We start from the raw sequence: 20,071 nt of genomic DNA, 5'->3' as shown, positions 1-20,071 counted from the left end.
CTTATACATGACATTGCTCTTAACTTCCCTCCCCCAGTATATGGCTAGGGCTGGCTAATGTAACTTAATATAGAATGTGAAAAGTGAGCCACTGAACTCTGACCCCGGTGAAGCTAACAGTCATTGAGGGAAACCTATGTCTCATGTCCAAAAATATCTCCCAGCATACACACATCTCTGAAACAGAAAGACTCTTGTCTACACTCTTCCCAGAGCCATTCCAGTGACCATCCATCCATTCACCAATCCATCCATCCATCCATCCATACATACATACATACATACATACATACATACATACATTTGGAAGTGCCCCTTGATTGAGTTATGCAGGGTAAAAAGCAAAGACTGAACCTCTCAGGGAAGCAGCTGTGGATTTCAAGGATCGAGGATATTTCTGGCCCCATTATGCCTCAATTTGCATGCCTACAAGCATAATCAAGCTTGGTTGCTTCTAAATAAGGCAATGCCATTCAGACTTGATGCCTCAGTGCATACAGAAGAAGTCGGTCTGCATTCCCTTTGCCCTGGATTGTCCTTAGTCTCCTTCAGCATCTAGAAACAGACTTATCTTGGGGGACATTCCTGCCTGTGCTTGGTCTTGGATGGTGTTTTAGCAAGACCTCCAGCTTCTTCCTCATCTAGCAGATGAACATTGTCAGGGACTTTATCTCAGATGTTCATCTTCCATTCCATTAGCACGTCCTGGGACAAGGACAGCAGACCTCCCACAGCAGTGCTAGCAGGACCCTGGGGATGCTGGAATCATGTGGAGATTTCAACCCATTGGGAATAATGTGGAGAACAAACCTGAGGCACATCCAAGACCAGGGGTAGGGAACCTTCAGCCACAAGGCCACATGTGACCTTCTAGATCCTTGGCTGCGTCCTTTTGACCGAGTCCAGGTTTTACAGAACAAATCCTTTTATGAAGTGGATTTATTCTTCTGTGAAGTTTGGATTCAGTTAAAGGACCACACTTGAGGACCTACAGGGCCACAAGTGACCTCGAGGTCAAAGGATCCCCACTCCTGCCCAACTAACCCTTCTGAGACTTCAGACACTCCCAGGATCCTGCACCAACTCACTCTCTTCTAGCTTCAATGCACAATCTTGCCAATTCTCTTATCCCTGGTGATTTCCCATAAGCCTGGATCTGTCAGACTCTCACAGCCTAGTACAGCAGAAAGGACCCTATGCCCTTGGGAGGCAATGATTGAAGTGACTCCATGCATAAGCATATGCAGCAGGCATTGTTATTCTACCATACCTTGGACTCCAACAAAACACAAATGTCATCATTGAGTCCAGTCAATAAGCAAATACACTTTCTTCAGACTGAATAACGTTTATGGAGGACAATTTTTCAAAAGTTTGTAGGTGCTGCTGGGATTAATAAACTGCAAACTGATTGAAAACCATTATAGGCAATACAATCATCTTGACCAAGCTTGGCCCCAGAGGAGTGATGATAAGATGTGGCCTCCCCCATTCATGTCTGAGGTGAAGGATTCTGTGGGCAGGGGGTGGGGGGGGGTGGGTTGGACCATTGGCTCTCAGATATATTCAGTTGTTGGTTACTTTTGTTCAACTGCTTTTCCCCCTCTATTTTTAAAGTTTACAATGGATAACTCACTGTATAGGGAAAGGGGAAGGGCTGTTTTCATAAATGACTGCTATGTAACCAACCTTCAAAAGAATGAAAAGGACATACTTTCAACAGAAAAATTTTCTGAATTCATGATCAGGTTTTGTTGCTGTGTGGGTACTTTTTCCATCACTGTGGATATATAAAGGGACTATTAACAGGCTGAGAAGAGCATGATTTTATTGCTATCTTTATTTGACATTAAAAGGGGCTTTTGTTCTCTGAAAGGTCAGCAGGCACTGGTGTGGTGGAAGGCAGCCTGAAAGGGTGCTCAGGGGGCCTGGGCTCTCATCCTGGCACTCCCACTATCTGTATGACCTTGGAAGTGGCCCAGCCTTTCTTCTGGCATCAAATCAAGGGTCCTCTATGGTCTCTTCTAGCTCCAACATGCCATGAGCCTATCCTAGAAAAAGTGTCCTGGTCCTTTGAGGATGAAGTTTCCAAGAGAGAAGTGGCTGAGTTCATGCAACTGAAAAGAACACATTGCCTCTTGGTTTACTCCAGGCTAATTCATCCAGAAGACACAGATAGCAGGAGACCAAATAACCCTATGCTGGGAGACCTGAACACATGACCAAAGCTTTTCTGAGTCCTCCTGGTACATTAGAACCACGTACAGGACTTTGAACTTGTTCTCCAAGAGGAAGGCCAGCAACATTCTGGCTCACCTCAGGATTTCACAGGAACCCCAGCAGGATAGGGAGATTATGTTCTAATATCATCATGTAGAGCCTTCATTTTGGTGTTTTCTGCTCCCTCAACACACACACACACACACACACACACACACCAGTGATTAGGGTCTCAATTCCATATAACCAGTTAATATCAAATAGCTTTTACAAAAGCATACTGACAGTGAAGATTTAACAAGAACAGAAGTACAAATATCCCCTCTGAGATACAGGAATATACTCTCTCCTACACCACCTCGGTCCCTTGAGAAAGTGCATTGAGGGGCAGTGAGGTGGCACAGTGAAAACAGAGCACTGGCCCTGGAGTCAAGAGGACCTAGGTTCAAATCCGACCTCAGAGACTTGACACTTACTAGCTGTGTGACCTTGGACAAGTCACTTAACCCTGATTGCCTTGCCTCCCCCATCCAAAAAAAAGATAGAAAGTACATTGAAACAAGTTTCTACACAGCATTTTCTCCACCATGTTCACTTCCAAATATGGCATGGTGTCCACTGCTGGGCTGGGTCAAATGAGCTGATTGGGACTTGGTTCCTCAGCATCGGGCCTCCAACAAATCCAGCATGGTCTCCAGCCCCTAGATTCTGGTCACTCACTTCCCTGACCTTTCAAAGATCATAACCATCTCCAGACTCCTTCATTTAAAACTGGAAAGAACCAATGTGAAATGGCAAAAGAGAGAATCCTGTTTCCATGGTCACATGGCAGCCCCACATAGGCACAGCTCCAAATCTCTCCCTTCCCAGCATTGTTTCCGTCCTGAGCAGCAGCTAGGCAGGGGAGGCCAGTCAAAGGTCAGGGCCTAGTTGGCTGAGGTTTTTGAAGTATACCACATGACTGGCTCCATAGCCAATCAGAAAAGGTCCCCCTTCACTTGTCAGTGGACCAGAACAAGTCACAAGATGCCTGTGTCTGCTCCAAAATCCAAATGGGAAATGCATTGACTCAGCATGCCACTCGTGTTTGTGAAGACTGGGATCATAGGCTAGTCCTCACTCAGAGCCACTTTCAATCTTCCTTGAGAGCCATAATATGACTAAAATCACACAGCCTGTAAGGGAATGTACTATGACCATGGGGTTGCCGAGGAGTAACAGTCCTTCCAGGTAATTATAGAATCCAGGAATCAGAGGTAGAAAAGACAGGGAGGTCATTCTGTACAATTCTTTTGCTTTACAGGAGGAAAACTGAGGTGCATAAATGGCCAATGGCTTGCCAAGTCACAAAGCAGTGTGCGGCAGAACTCAAATGTGAACCTTGGCTCCTGATGTCTAACTGCAGATATTCTGTAATCCCCTACCGCCTCAGCATCCTTACCTTCTTCCCCTGCAAAATAAGGGGGATGGACTGGGGCAAGTTTGAATTCCCATCTCAGAGTCATGGAAATGGGAATGAGCCTGGAGAATGATCTCCTGTTTTCTGACTTGGCAGGACTGAAGAGCTGATCCCCTGCATTGGCCACAGCTCATGTGCCCAGAGGATCATGGAAGCTAAGACCTAGTCTGCTCACAGAGCATCAACGTAGCCTCTGGAAAGTTGGCCTGGCTACACACACACACACACACACACACACACACACACACACACACACACACACAGATGCACACAGACACACACACACACACACAAATTAATGTGTACATACATGTATATATATGGACATACATGTGATAGATACAGGATCAGACGTGACTCTTCCAGGGTTACATCACGATGATGATAATGATGATGCTGATGAAGAACAGAGCTGCTGTAGCCTTATCTGTCATTCCTATGGCTCTCTAAGGTTTAATACCTTCTCCATTTTGGTCCTCAAAACAAGCTCACACAACAATAGGGGGCCCAGGCCTTTTTGTTCCCATTTACACATTTAGTAATCTTTGGCTTGTTGCTCTAGAGTTGGAAAAGCTCCCAGAAGCCCATTGGGCCAACCTACTCACTTTAATGATAAAGGCACTGAGGCTAAGAGGGAAGGAATGATCTACCCAAGGTCACGTAGAGTAAGTAGAAAGGCCAGAATCCAAGATGACAATCTCTGGCTTCAGTTTAATACACTTTCCTCTCCGTCATGGACTTGCTGAATATGACACCAAATACTTGAAGTAAGATTCTAACCTATGTCTCTAGCCCACTGGAATTAGAGTCAAAGCACTAGATGCTTGTTGAACATGTGACCTTGGGCGAGTCGTATACCATCCCCAAATTTCTCTGCCCAAAATTAGGAATAAAAACACATGTCCTAACTGCCTTGCAGAGCTGGGGTGAGTAAATGCACTCTGTGACTCATTCATCCTTCATTTTTGAAGAGGACCAATGACATCACGGTATGATGTCTTGACTCTTGTGTGAACTGAATTTTAAGTAAGGCAGAGTCACACAAAGTCATCGACCTCAGTCTTTCTTCCATATCCATTGAAATCCAGTGGCAAGACAAAAGTCAAGGTGACTGGAGATGGCCCAAGATGCAGTGGATGACCTTGGCGTCTTCCGTGTCTGACCAAGCTCTAAGTGCTCTACGATGCCTTCTTCACCTGCCTTCGCGGCCATTGGAACAAATTGTTCTCATTCACCCATCCTACCAGGGAAAGTCTTCACATACTTGTGGTAGACACCCCCCTAACTCGCCAACAGATCTGAAGCCTGTCAGTTACCCTCAAACTGGTTTAGCCCTGTGCCCAGACAGTTTTATCAGGATGTGACTGCTGCATATATTACAGTTTCTTAGAACCAAAAGTGTATGAGGAGCCCTGAAAAGGGCTTGGTAAGCCCTCCTAGCAGAGGTGCTAGTCTTCCATGAATATACCATGTACTCCCTAAGACTGTTAAAGCATTATATAGATGGGAATAATCATTATTAAAATGCAGTTTCATAGCAGCAATAAGACACTGACACATGATGGTCAAAAGACATCATGCAGCTTACCTTGGGGAGGTTACCCTGAAGAGTTTACAGGGTTTAGAAATATTTGGAATGAAATGCCATCAGCAACTAACTCCAGAACTCTGGGCTGAAGACAGCCCACCCACTTCTTCCCTGAGTGAAGGTAAGGGACATCAGCCATGCAACTCTAGGCTCCCACCATCCAGTAAAGATGCACTGCTTTCTAATTTCCCTTCTTTTTATTTCACATTTTTGATCACTGAAGAAGCAAAGTCACCCATTAGAGCCCTGCTTTAGCTTTTAAAGCTAAAGGCATTTGCATTAGGAAAGCCAAACAAATGATAGATAAAACTATGGCATGGGACTTTTCCAAGGACATTATTAAAATTCCATCTCCAAGTCCAATTTGGACTTGACTAGACCCAGTCTATGATCAGCAGAGGCAGAGGATCAAAACCATCTCTGGCCTAGCAGTGTGGTAACTAATAGTTTTCACTAGAGACCTAGCCAGAACCCAGAGGAAAGGATGTGGACTCAGAAGTCCATCCTTTAACAAATGAGCACTGAACCCTCATTAGCATAGTAAAGAGATTTGTCCCTGAACCTTCACAGAGAGAACTTAAGCCTCCCTGAGCCTGTGCTCACATGGTGTGGACTACAAGAAAGACTAGGTTCCTTCCAAAGTGTTTGTGGACAATGGCAGAAGACTCACTGGCTAATTCTAGTCCTATATTTGCAACATTCCCAGACGATATCTCTACTTCTTTTATCACATTTTTACTGAAAACATAGGCATTAATTTAAGGAGCCCAACACTTTTAACCCCTGTGTTGCTGAGAAAGAGACATACACTATTTGGCTATTAGGCGACTCCCTGTTTTTGTTATTGTTGAAGATGTTGCCGGGTTTCTTTTCTTTTGTTTTGAATTAATTTTTTCTTTCCCCTGTAGGGAGAACATAAAATGTCTGTTTCTGGCTTGCCCAATAGGCAAAGTAGATTTTTTTTCAAATTTTATTTAATACTTTATTTTTTCCCAAAACAATTTTACCATTCCCTTTTTCCAGATTTTGAGTTCCAAATTGTCTCCCTCCCTCTCCTCCCCACCATTGAGAAGGCAAGCGATTTAACGTAGGTTATACACAGGGCAGTCATGCAAAACACATTTCTATGTAAGTCATTCTGGGGAAGAAAACAAAGACAAAAAAATAGAGTGAAGAAAAAGTATCATCTGTCTGCATTCAGGCTCTCCCAGTTTTTTCCTCTGGAAATGAACAGTACCTTTTATCCTAAGTCCTACAGAACTGTCTTGGATCATTGCATTGCTGAGAAGAGCTAAGTTATTCATTACACAATATTACTCTGACTGTGTACAATGTTCTCCTGGTTCTGCTCACTTCACTCACCATCAGCTCATGTAAATCCTTCTGGGTTTTTCTGAGAGCATCCTGCTTGTCATTTCTTATAGCACAACAGTATTCCATTACATTCATATACAACAACTTTTTCAGTTATTCCCCTATTAATGGACATCCCCTCAATTTCCCATTTTTAGCCACCACAAAAAGAGCTGCTATAAATAGCTTTGTACATACGTCCTTTTCCTATTTGTTTTTAATCTCTTTGGAATGCAGACCTGGTAGTGGTATTGCCCGGTGGCAAAGTAGATTTTGTGGTGGCAAAACACACTGTCCCTACTGTCCTGAGTGCCTGCTTCCAGATCCAATTTAGAGATGTAGTGGCTTATTGGAGTCTATTTAAATTACAGCCTAATTAGAATTTCAATTTCAGAAGACAAGGCACACACTTCTTCGCTGCTTTCTGATTGCTCTATAAGCTCTAATTTCTTTGGCTCTGTTGTCTGAAATGTTGAAAAATTATTCTTTTAAAAAATAGAAACAAAATTCCAGCTTGCTGAGATGCAGACTTTGAGATCACAAGAATTCAGGCAGAAATGGGGCAATCAGTGGATGCTTGGGTGGGGTGGATGATAGCCAATCAGCAAGTTCAGGGCTTTTGGTTGGGAATAGAATTGATCCCAACAATAATGGGAAAAAAAGGAAGTAAATTTATTTTCCCAGTTGAAGCTGATTGAAAAGAAAATGACATTTTCATGACAGCTAATTCCAATGCGTATTTGGAGGCCATGTTCCTACAGCACATCTTTTGTCCTTTCATGTCCCTAAAAGGCCTGTGATATCTAGGCCTCTTATTATGAGGAGAGGGTCACTGTGGCTTTGGAGATCTCAGCACTTTGAGCCTAAAAAAGCTATTGAACTGCAGAATCATAACATCCTACCTGAGAGTGGTAAATGGACTGAAGAAAAGCAGTCTTCCTCTCTGTATCACAGAATCTCAGAATTAGAAGGACCTTAGAATCTTGCTTGTACAGCACTTAATTGAACAAAGATCGCCATGTCTGCCATATCCTCTAAAAGGAGTCATCCAACTCTATTCAAAGACCTCTGAGGGGTCCAGAAAGACTTCTGGGTGGTCCATGCCATTTGGGGACATTTCCAAATATTCGGATGAATTTTTACAATTAGACTTCCATTTCCACCTAAAAACATTTGAAGGTTACTGATCTTTTCCTGCTCAGGGTCAAGAGAAGTTATATGTGCTTTTCCCTGAACTACTCACAGGAATCGATTGCAGTCCCCACCCCCTGATCTCTATTTTCAGAATGACTAGGTCAAGACTTCTTGGTTTTCTAGGACAATATCTCTCAAGAATGAAACTGATAGACCCTAATTGGGACATGTGGCAGGGTAAACCCTGCCAGGGGAGGGGTTAGCCCGAAAAGTGATCAGCACTCAGGTGTCCTTGCTGGGGAGATAATGCCTACGGCTCAAACAAAAAGAAAAGCGAGGGTCTCGCCTTGAGTGCTGCCTTTTGACTGAGTCTAAGTTTCACAGAACTGATCTTTTTATGAAGGGGATTTGTTCTGTGAAGTATGGCTTCAGTGAAAGAGCCACACTTGAGGACCTAGAGGCCCCAGGTTCCCCACTCCTGTCAAAGCTCTGTATTTTTGCATTCATTCATCCCAGCTGGCTCTCCCTGGGTCAAAAAGATGCCATTTTCAATAATTTGTGGAATTATAGCATCTGGAGATAGAGGTAACCTTCGCTATGAACCCCCTCATTTTACAAAGAGAGCGACGGAATCCCGGAGAGGACAAGGGAATTGCCCAGAGTCATCGCATTCTGGTAAGAAGACAGAAATCAATTCCAAGTCACCTGACTCCAAATCCATGAAGTGTTAAGAGAAATCTTCTGGGATTTTATTTAGACTTACTGGGGTATCTGTGTTGTATGAGGTTACAAACATTAAGTGCTTAATAATGCTTGTTGAGTCAGTTAACATGACTGACTTTAACATTCTTCAGAAAGATTTCGTTCTAGCCACACTGACTCACTAAAAATGTTGCTACATTAATAAAAACACATTTCCAATAGACTAAATCTTAGGGCCACTTTTGCTTCCACTCCTATGGACATACAATTGTGGTTTGCTCTATTTGAGGAAGTCTGGTTTCAGGTTGATGTGAGTAGTCATAAAGAAAGTAGAATATTGAAATAAGAAGAGCCATGAACTGCAAAGATGTAAGGAAAGCAAGGTAGGAACTGATCATTATTTTCAAAATAATAACAAGAACAAAACCTCTGTTAGATACTGTGTATCAATTCAACCCATCATTTGTTGAAAATCTCACTATGAGGAAAACAATAGATCCCCGTCCTGGAGATATAAGTCACAAACCTGTACCTTTTTTCATATTTTTCTTTTCCCAAATGTATGTTTGCTTTTTTGGGGGTGGGGGGAAGGTGGTTGCCAGTAGCTTTCCTCAACAGCCTCAGCTTATGCAGGGCTTTAACATCCCTGATAGTCTTCTTACAGCATTTTGCTGTGCTTTTTAATCATCCTTTGTCAACTACCATAATAGATGTTTTCTTTCTTTTTTTTAATCTAAGTTGTTTGATGAGTTCCCTGTGCATCCACATCAGTCTCTTCACACAAATAACCTTTTTTCCCCTTAGAGGAAGTGATTTCCTTTGTACCTTTAGATTATTATTCTTTAAACTTTCCCACCTCTGTTCATATGCCTTCCTCTATTTATTTTTGGCCCATGATCCCGTATATCCTTTTTCCTACTAGTTTTAAATCTGTTCTCCCTAAAGATAAAGGAGATGTTTGACTGCCCCAGTTTCATCTCTCTCTAAAACTTTAGGAGGGAATGAGCACTTCCCCTCATTTTTTAGCCCAGCAACTCTTCATGATAGTGAGAATCAGATCCAAAATGAAATCCCACCACACTCCATCCGACGGCACACTGTCACCCAACCCCATTGGTTCCGTCGTCATTTGAAGGATGTAATGATCATTAAGAAAAGTCAAGAAAATACTAATTCCTCTGCTCTCAGAAGAAAGATGTGCAGATAATGTAAAGATGTACAGATACAGAAATCCCTCAGCACTGCTCCGTCACGTCTCTGTGAGATATTGGCGATCTGCTCCTACAATTGCATTCATAGTTCCTCTTTTTGTCTAGGCGCTCTATAGTGTATGCTGACAAAAAAAAAATACATTCTGGTTGCCTTTTGGTTTACCCTCAAAAAATGCTTCACGGATTACATGTAATATATATAAAGGATTATATAAAGTGTTATATACCGTTAAAGTGTTACATAAAAGAAGGAAGAGGAGGAGGAGGAGGAGGAGGAGGAAGAAGCAGGAGGAGGAGGAGCAGGAAGAAGAGGAGGAGGCCTATGACAAAGACTACAAAATATGTACAACATTGGAGAAAGAGTAGCGGCGGGGACAATGGTGTGCTAGTAAATGTTTAAAAACTGAATCTCCAAAGAAATAACTCACTTTTAACTTTAATCTGCATAATTAACATTTTGTACCCATCATTTTCTAAATAAACAATCAACAAAGCCAGAAATCTAGCCCTAACTTTTAGTGTTTCCCAATTTCAAACTGGCTTTCATGAGGCCTTAGGAGCTGGCTCAAGTACAATTCTAAGATGAGAAATCAATAAACTAAAAGGAAGCCAGCATTCATGTTACATAATTTTTCAGTCATTTTCCAATGGATGGACATACCTTTAGTTTCTAGTTTCTGCTCCTAAAAATGTTACTACAATTTTATTTTTTACTATATGGATCTTTTTTCCTCTTTCTTTGATCTGTTTATGGTATAGGCCTACTAAGAGTATTGTCAGGTAAAGAATACACAAAGTTAAGCAACTTTGGGGGTCATATCTTCACATTCCATTCCAGAATGCATGGACAAATTCTCAGCTAGACCAGCATTGCGTTAATGTTCCTGCTTTCCACAGTAAATCTGGCATATTCCTTTTTTGTAAACGTCACCAATCTGATGGATATGACTTTAAAAAAAAACTGCTTTCACTTGAATTTTTCTAACTATTAGTGACTTTGGAGCACTTTTTCATATGGCTATTGATAGCTTGGACTTCTTCTTCAGAGAACTGACTTTTATATCATTTGATCATTTATCAATTAGAGAATATCTCTTAATTTTATGGATTTAAATAAGGGCCTGAAACATATTATGGAAATGAGACCTTTATTGGCAAAACTTGCTGCAAAGATTTTTTCCCTAGTTATCTGTTTTGCAAAACTATTTAATTTATGTAATCAAAATTAATTTGGACAGCTAGTTGGCAGATAGAGTGCCAGGCCTGGAGTCAGGAAGACCTAAGTTAAAATCTGGGCTGGGACATTTACTAGCTGTGTGATCCTGCCAAGTCACTTAATCTTGTTTGCCTCAGTTTCTCATCTTTAAAATGAACTGAAGCAAAAATGGCAAAGATATTTCAGTATCTTTGCCAAGAAAACCCCAAAAGGGGTCACAAAGAGTAAGACAGGAATGAAAAATAACTAAACAACAACAAATCAAAACTGATCATTTTATCTCCTGTGATCCTCTCTCTCCTTTCTGTGGTCATGAACTCTTCCTCAGCCAAGTACTTATTTCTTTCTTGCTCATATAACTTGTTTATAGTGTCAGCCTTGATGTATAAGTTAATTTATCTATTTGACGTTTATATACAGAATGAGATGTTGGTGTGTACATAGTTTCTTCTGACTGCTTTCCATGTTTTTAGGTAATTTTTGTCAAATAACAATTCTTTTGCCCATTACCTGGGGGTGGGAGAAAGTTTTTGGTTTTATTAGGCACTAGATTATGAGGCTCATTTACTTCTTCTGTTGCACAACTCATCTATTCCACCTATTGACCTATTTCTTTACCACTACCAAATCATTTTTATCATTGCTTTGTAGTATTAGTTGAAATCCAATGCTTCTAGTTCCATTATTCCCACTTTTTCATTGGTTACCTTAAGACTCTGAACATTATTTTTCCTCTGGATGAATTTCATTATCATTTCTCTAAAGGTAATAATTTATTAGTTTAATTTATATAACATTTAAAAATCAAACTAACTTACGAAGTGGTTTCATTTTATTTTATTGGCATGAGTTATGCATGAACAATTAATATCAGTCCATTTATTTAGATCTGTATTTATTTCTAGAAAGATTTTTATGCCTTGTGATCAACTCTGGAAAAGGTACCATCTGAAACTGGAAAATAAGTATGGTCCCTTTTGCTCCCTTCATTTAACGATCACCAGAAGTGAATCATATCTCACTTTTATAAATTTCTATCCAGGTTCTTGCCCTCTATGCTATTTAGAGCATTTATGTAACTATTGAAATTGAATTAATCCATTTTCTATGCTACTTTTCAATAAAATATAGCTTTCCTGTTAATTTATTTTCAACAAGTCTATTTTTTTGGCTGTTGTTTTATCTAAGGCCATGATTGGTACCCAAGATATTTTAAGTTGATCTGAAACCTAATAGGCTTTGTTATCATTCTTCATTTTAACTATTTGTGATTTTTTATTCTTCAAATGTGTTTATTGAAAACAATGGAATGTTGGATTATGTTTTCTTTCTTTGATGAGTTTTTTTATTTTTTATGTTTTTATGTTTTCTAATCCATTCTGCCATCCTCTTTCATTTAGTGGGTGAGTCATTCCATTCACATTCACAATTATCCTTACTAAATGTGTATTTCCCTACAACATATTTTTGTATACTGTTTTCTCTCACTGTTCTCTACTCACTCATTAAAAAGAAGAAGGTTATGGAAAAGGAACATGTTACTGCTCTCTGCTTGATGCATTCAGATTTAGCTCCCTACCCCTTCTTCTCTTACTCTGGCTGAGATGCCTTTCTTTGTTTCCTTTTAGTCAGAGTAAAAATGTTGTTGTTGTTGTTGTTTTCTTTAGAGTTTGTTTTATTTATGGCTAATCCTTCCCTTAATCAATCCTTCTTTTTATTTTTCCCTTTCCCTTTTTTGCACTGTATCCTGTCTCCATTTTGAGTTAAATGTATTTCTGTAACAAATTCTTTGTATGTGTACATGTTTATTTTCTTTAGGTTCCAATGACACTTGCTTCTCCAATTTTTTCCCCATATTTATATAGATTTCTACTTGTGTCCTCTGATTATATGAAATAATAAATTGCCCCAACCAATTTTCCCCTTTTCTTCTCTAAGATATTTTCTCATCCTCCTTTTCCATTCTTTTAATATCACTGAAATGTAAATAATCATTACTAAGCCCTCTATCATATTTGATTTCCACTATTACTCCTCATAGTGACATTAGCTTGCTGAGCAAACACTTTTATCACCCACCCTCTCTATTAAAATGTTAAAAACCTTATCTTTAGAAAGTCCTTTCTGATTGTTCATGTTTTCTTACATTTTGTCTTTCTATATTTATACTTTAAAATTTCTACTTATCTCTGGTCTTTTTCATTGGAAACACTTAGAAGTACTTTACTTTATTAAACATTGTTTTTATTGTAGAATTATATCAGATTTTGAAGGGTAAGTTATTCTTGGTTATACATCTATATACTTCATTTCCTTTTGGAATGTTGTATTCCTTGCTCTTCACTCTTATTAATGTGGTAACTTCTAAATCCTGTGTGATCTTGACTGCGTTTCTTCAGTAGTCGGTTCTTTTTTTTCTCTTTCAAAATGCTTTGAATATTTTTTTTTGTTCTTTGACCTGAAAGCTCTGATCTTTGGTAATGAGATTCCTGGAGTTTTTATTTTGGGGTTTCTTTCAGGAGGTTATTTATGGCTTCTTTCAATTTCCATTTTGCCCTTTGGTTCTAAAGTAGGTGGGTAGATTTATTTCTGAAGTCTAAAATATTGTATCTAGTCTCTTCTTTTGATCATGATTTTCAAATAGTTCAATGATTCTTACATTATCTGTCAATACAATGTAAAACCAAGAAAGAAAAGTGGTTGTTTAAAATAAATATTAACATAAATAATCAATCAAATAGCTCAGGTATTTAAATAAGGATGAGGATAACTGAATCAATCACTGAAACTATTTATATTAACTAGACAGATGCTCTCACTTAGCCTTTGTCAGGTGAGAATACCTCAATTGAATCAATCAACCAAAGACATTAAATTGTTATAAAGCATCTTTAATCAATTTGTAAAGAATGAAAGTTACTAGATGAAATGAAATGATACTTCATAGGAAGCATGTTGGGATAAGCTGAAGAACTTCAATCACAACCTTTGGGTTCTGGGTAAAATTGCAAGTGTATTCAGAACCTAGCTTTTGAGTGATAGGCCAGCCTAGAAGAAAGAATACCTTCAGTCAATCCCTTGAAAGGAAAATATAATATGGAGGAGAAGATGAGAGAATTTCTATCTCTTCTGCCTCCCATTCTGATCAGAAGAACAGTAGTCATTGGTGAGGTTTCATCAGGAAGAGGGAATTCCTGATATACTGTAGAAAGGCAATGACACCCATTGAGAAAAGGCAATTCCTGGACTCAGAAGAAAGCTAGATGATGTCAAAAGGATATTTTGTGAGTATACCATGAAGGGAAGAATAGATATTCTAATAAACAAGAGCAGGTAGTTATAACTTTGCCACAAATATCCTTTAATGTTGGACCCACTTTCCCCTGAACTATTTATGGAATTTTGGAGTAAAGGGAACCTGGCTTGACGTGGGAGGATGTGTGTAAGAATTTATTACTCCACCTTAATTCACATGGTGGTCAGAAGAAGCAATATGAATATACTCTCAAGGTCTCTCTTAAGAACTCTGGAATTTATTATGTGACATGGGAGACACTGGCACAGGACCACTCAGCATGGCAGGCCCACGTCATAAAAGGTCATGCTCCATGAGCAAACCAGAATGGAAAGAGCTCAAAGAAAACACAGGATGTGCAAATTTAGAGAATCAACCCCAAATGTTCACATGAACTATTTGTGCCCAACCTGTGGTAGAGCATTCCAAACTCATATCGGTCTGATCAGCCACATTCAGACACACTGAAACTTGACTCTAGCATACTGATGTCTTTTTGGTCTTCTTTGAGAATGAAGGATAACAACCAACTATTACTCCACATTAGTAAATATCTCTTTATAGCTAATCAAGAATGGCTAGAAGATTGATATCAGCTAATAATAATAATATAATAATATCAAAAATAATAAGCACACCAGTAGGGGAATGTGAACAACCACAGTGGAGAAACTGCCCAATGCCTCAGGATTACACCTAGAACTGAGGTAATTATGGGAATTGAGAGAACTACACTGACTCCATCTTGTAACTCAGTTCTGGAGCTGGCTCAGTTCCCTTCCTATTCAATTATGGGTGTAGTCCAGTTTCTGTCTTGAGAGAAAACATTATTCAATCATGAGAATAATGATAAAAATGAATTGCATTGTTTGAACTTAGCTCTTCAAGGCCAAAAAGCTAGACCACCTCTACCTGATGCTTATAAACCCTTAACTAAGGACTTAAGTTATCCTGACCAGAAACTTGGTCGGATCCAAAGATTGATGCAGGGAGTTTTCTCAGAATTACACATCTCAAGCAATACATGTTTTGTCTGAAAACTGCCTCCATAGTGGTCAATCAGTTAGTGTTTCCTTGTTCCTTTGATTAAATACTGACACTTGCGTGGAGTGGGACACCTCTTTTTCTGATTTCAGGGGACTGCACTTGTTTGTACTCTCCATCCCAACTCAGAACAGCCTTAATCTTTCTTCTAATTAGAAATCAGATTATCTAGTCTTGTATTCTTGTCTATATACTGTTAATTGTTTTCTTTTAATGCATAAAATCTGTCTCCCCCTGTATTTGGGGTCCAGTACCATGCCAAGGAGTCCTGGTCCAAATTTGTTTTACATTTGGCATGCATTAGTTAACAAATTGATATTTTCAGAACCTCAAACCTTTGTTTCCACAGTTATTTTGGATTTCACCCACCACAGAACCCTGATGAAAGAATGGGGACCCAATATATTAGTGCTTATGGGAATTGGGATAGTGAGGTCTAGACTTATACTATTTAAGAGACATGCACAGAAGATATTGTTGACAGCCAGCTAAACAGAAAATGTGCACAGTCTTATAAGATATCATTTGGAATTCTGAAGCTCTGAATAAGCTAAGGTTTATAGGGAACAGTAAGAATAAGTCTATGGTTTGGAATTTTGTTTTCTTTTTTTAAAAAATCTATATTACACAGAAAATATGCAAAGAACAGATAGACCTCAGCTGAGATGAGATGATCGTAAGAGAAGCCAGAGGGAAGGCAGGCATGCTGAATTCATTCATTTTGTTTCTGTTTTCCCTACCAAGGAGGGCTGTGGTAAAGGTTACATAAACAATAGCTAATAATGAATGTATATCCAAGATAATTATGGAGAGAGTATGAAGGCACTGAGAAGCCCTTGATGAATTCAAGTCTCTTGGTTTAGATTGATTATGATATCTGATACTGAAAACTAAATAGGAGAATTAGAAGATGTGATTGTAAAATTCACTTTCAGTGATCTTGGAATGATGCCAGAGAACAGTTTTATATTGACCCACCCACATACTCTTTCCCCATCCATCTTATGACTAAAAGCACATATTAAAGTTATAGTGGGATGGAGTTGGATGTGAAACTTAATGGCCCACTTAAGACTGAAACAATGGCCTTAGCCTCCTTTCCATCACAACTTGGTTCAGACTTTGGTGCCTTTTTTATTTCTTTAAAAAAAATAAATAATTTTATTTTTCCCCATTGCATGTAAAAACAATTTTTAACAGTCATTTTTAAAATTTCAGGTTCCAAATTCTCTTCCTTGCTCCTCTGGTCCCTTCCTTCCTATCCTCCCGTCTCCCTGCAATGGTAAGCAATTTGATTTAGGTTATATATATGCAATCATGCAAAACATATTTACATATTAGTCATGCTGTGAAAAAAGACAAAGGCAAAAACACCATTAAAAATGAAGAAAGTGAAAGCTAGTACGCTTCAGCCTGTCATTCAAAGTCCATCAGTTCTTTCTCTGGAGGTAAGTATCACTTTTCATCATGAGTCACTTGGAATTGTCTTGAATCATTGTACTACTGATAATAGCTAGGTCATTAACAGTTGGTCATTGTGCAATATCACAAATACTGTATACACTCTTCTGGTTTTGCTCACTTCACTTAGTATCAGTTCATATATGTCTTTCCAAGCTTTTTCTTTTCTGAAATCATCCTACTCAACACTTCTTACAGCACAATAGTATTCCATCACAATCATATACCACAACTTGCTCAGCCATTCCCCAATTTCTAGGCATCTCCTCAATTTCCAATTCTTTGCCATCACAAAAGAGCTTCCAGAAATATTTTTATATAAATAGTTCCTCTTCCCTTTTAACAGACCTAGTGATGGTGTTGCTAGATCAAAGGGTATGCACAGTTTGATTGCCATTTAGGCAGTTTCAAATTGCTTTCCACAATAGTTGGATCACTTCACAACTCACCAACACTGTATTTCGGCCCCCTAATTCCCACATCTCCCCCAACATTTATCATTTTTCTTTTCTGTAATATTATCCAATCTGATCAATGTGAGGTGGGACTTCACAGTTGTTTTAATTTGCATTTGTCTAATTAATAGTGATTTAGAGGATTTTTTCATATGACTATAAATAGTTTTTATTTCTTCACCTAAAAACTGCTTGTTTATATCCTTTGGCCATTTATCAACTGGGGAATCACTTGTGTTCTTACAAATTTGACTCAGTTATCAATATATCTGAGAAATGAGGCCTTTATCAGAGACACTTGACTATGAAAAATTTTCCCAGCTTTCTGCTTTCCTTCTTAGCTTTGCTGCATTGGTTTTGCTCATGTAAAACCTTTTTTTTTTTAATTTAATGTAATCAAAATTATCCATTTTCCATCTCTTAATGCTTTCTATCTCTTGTTTGATTATAAATATCTCCTTTATCCATAGATCTGACAGGTAAAGACCAGCCTTAACTCCAAGTCACTCTGGTCCTAGACAAAGCCTTACTTGGTCACTGTTTGGGACTTGATTGGCTCAGAATGAATATAAACAACAATTGTTTCTGTTTTAGCCAGAAACCCTGAATGTCTTCCCCTCCCATATCTATCTTTAAGAAGCCATTCTTTGCCTCATTTTATTAAGCCTTACTCACTGAATGGACACTTCCTCAGTTAAACTGTTAAGGACCTTAGCTTGAAAAGACCAAGGTCCCCCACTGCACCCTAGGCCATCTCCAGTTGTCCCAATCCATATCTGGCCACTGGACTCAAATGGCTTTGAAGGAGATAGGGAAGCTGGTGACTTTGCACAGCCCTCCTTCACTTAAATCCAATCCATTTGCATGTCATGGCATCATTTCCCTGATGTCATGGTCCTCTTCAAGAATGAAGGACAAATAGCAGCAAACAATTCATGCTCCCCTAATTAGCCCATGTTATTATCCTTTATGTATAAATCATGTACTTATTTTGAACTTATCTTGGTGTATGGTGTGAAATGGTGGTCCATACCTGTTTCTAACAGAGTATTTTCTAGTTTTCCCAGTAGTTTTTGTCAAAGAGTGAATTCTTGCCCTGAAAGGATAGATCTTTGGGTGTATCAAACACTAGATTACTATAGTCATTTGCTACTATGTATCGTGTACCTAATCTCTTTCATTGATCAAACTCTCTCTTTCTTAGCCAGTACCAGATTGTTTTTACAATTACCACTTTATAATAAAATTTGAGATCAAGTATGGCTAGACTACCTCCCTTCCCACTTTGTCATTAATTCCCATGTATTCTTGACCTTTTGTTCTTCCAGATGAATTTTGTTATTATTGTTTCTAGTTCTATAGAATTTTTTGGTGGTTTGATTGAAATGGTACTGAATAAATAAATTAATTTAGGTAGAATTGTCATTGGTATCCTATTGGCTTGGCCTACCCATGAGCAACTCATGTTTTTCCAACTATTTAGATATAACTTTATATGTGGCAAAAGGGTTTTCTTTAGGCTTCTCTAAGTATGCCATCATATATTCTGCAGAAAGTAATAGCTTTGTTTCCCCATTGCCTATTCTAATTCCTTCCATTTCTTTTTTCTTCTCATATTGCTATAGCTTGCATTTCTAGGGTAATATTTGAATAGTAATGGTGATAATGGGCATCCTTCACTCCTGATATTATTAAGAAGGCTTATAGATTATCCCTTTGTCATATAATGCTTGCTGAGAGACAGTTTTTAGAGAGATACTACTTATCTTAAGAAAGGCTCCATTTATTCCTATGCCCTCTGATGTTTTTTTTAAATAGGAATAGTTGCTGTATATTGTCATAAGCTTTTTCTCCATCTAGTGAGATAATGATATGATTTCTATTGTTTTGTTATTGATGTGGTCAATTATGTTAATAGTTTTCCTGATATTGAACCAGCTCTCCATTCCTGGCATAAATCCCACCTAACCGTATGATCCTTGTTTTATCTTCTTTCTAGTATTTCATTTAAAATTTTTGCATCAATATTCATTAGGGAAAATTGTCTATTGTTTTCTTTCTCTGTTTTGGCTCTTCCTGGTTTAGGTATCCATACCATATTTGTGTCACAAAAGAAATTTGGTAGGACTCTTTCTTCGACTATTTTTCCCAAATAATTTATATAGTGTTGGAATTAGTTGTTCTTCAAATGTTTGATAGAATTTACTTGTGAACTTGTCTGGTCATGGGGATTTTTCTTAGCAAGTTGGCTGATGGCTTATTCAATTTCTTTTTCAAAAATAAGGCTAAGTATTTTATTCCCTCTTCTGTTAATCTGGGTGATTTATATTTTTGTAAATATTAATCCATTTCACTTAAATTGTCAGATTTTTGGCATATAATTTGGTACCTTTTTAAAGGAAGTCAAAGGCACACATTTTTATTCACTTCTATAGTGGAAAGAGGATAGCAGTTGTCTGTTGTTGGTTAAGTGTTGTGGCCCCTCATTTGCCACCAACATCCTATGTTCCCCACTTTTAAAGTTATTCCCAAAAGAGATTAAAAGTCATCTATTTTTGGCTAGCTTTTTCAATGGTTAATGTTGGTTAATAGTAAATAAATTAATAAATTGAAAAAAAATTGGTTAATAGCCAGTGAGAGCAAGAATGGGGGTCCAGATATTGAGTTAGATGGTTGGAGCAGAAGAGAGAAAAGAATGATGGTATAAAAGATTAGAAAATGTAGCATTAGAAAATGCCTATTCCCCATGTCTGAGTCCCTCAAAACTAGCTCAGATAACCAGAAACAGAAACAGTTGAAATAAGGCTTAAAAATTGCAAACCTGTATTGTTTATTACTATGGCACATATTGTTATACTTTGATTTGCATAAAAATGTTATAGGGAAAAGATCACAGAGAATGGGAGAGTCATGCCATTTGAGAGGGGCAAAGG

This window comes from Trichosurus vulpecula, chromosome 8, assembly GCF_011100635.1.
Source record: "Trichosurus vulpecula isolate mTriVul1 chromosome 8, mTriVul1.pri, whole genome shotgun sequence".
Classification (NCBI taxonomy): Eukaryota; Metazoa; Chordata; class Mammalia; order Diprotodontia; family Phalangeridae; genus Trichosurus; species Trichosurus vulpecula.
The sequence above is the reverse complement of the archived record's forward strand: the minus strand, read 5'-3'. Positions refer to the sequence as shown.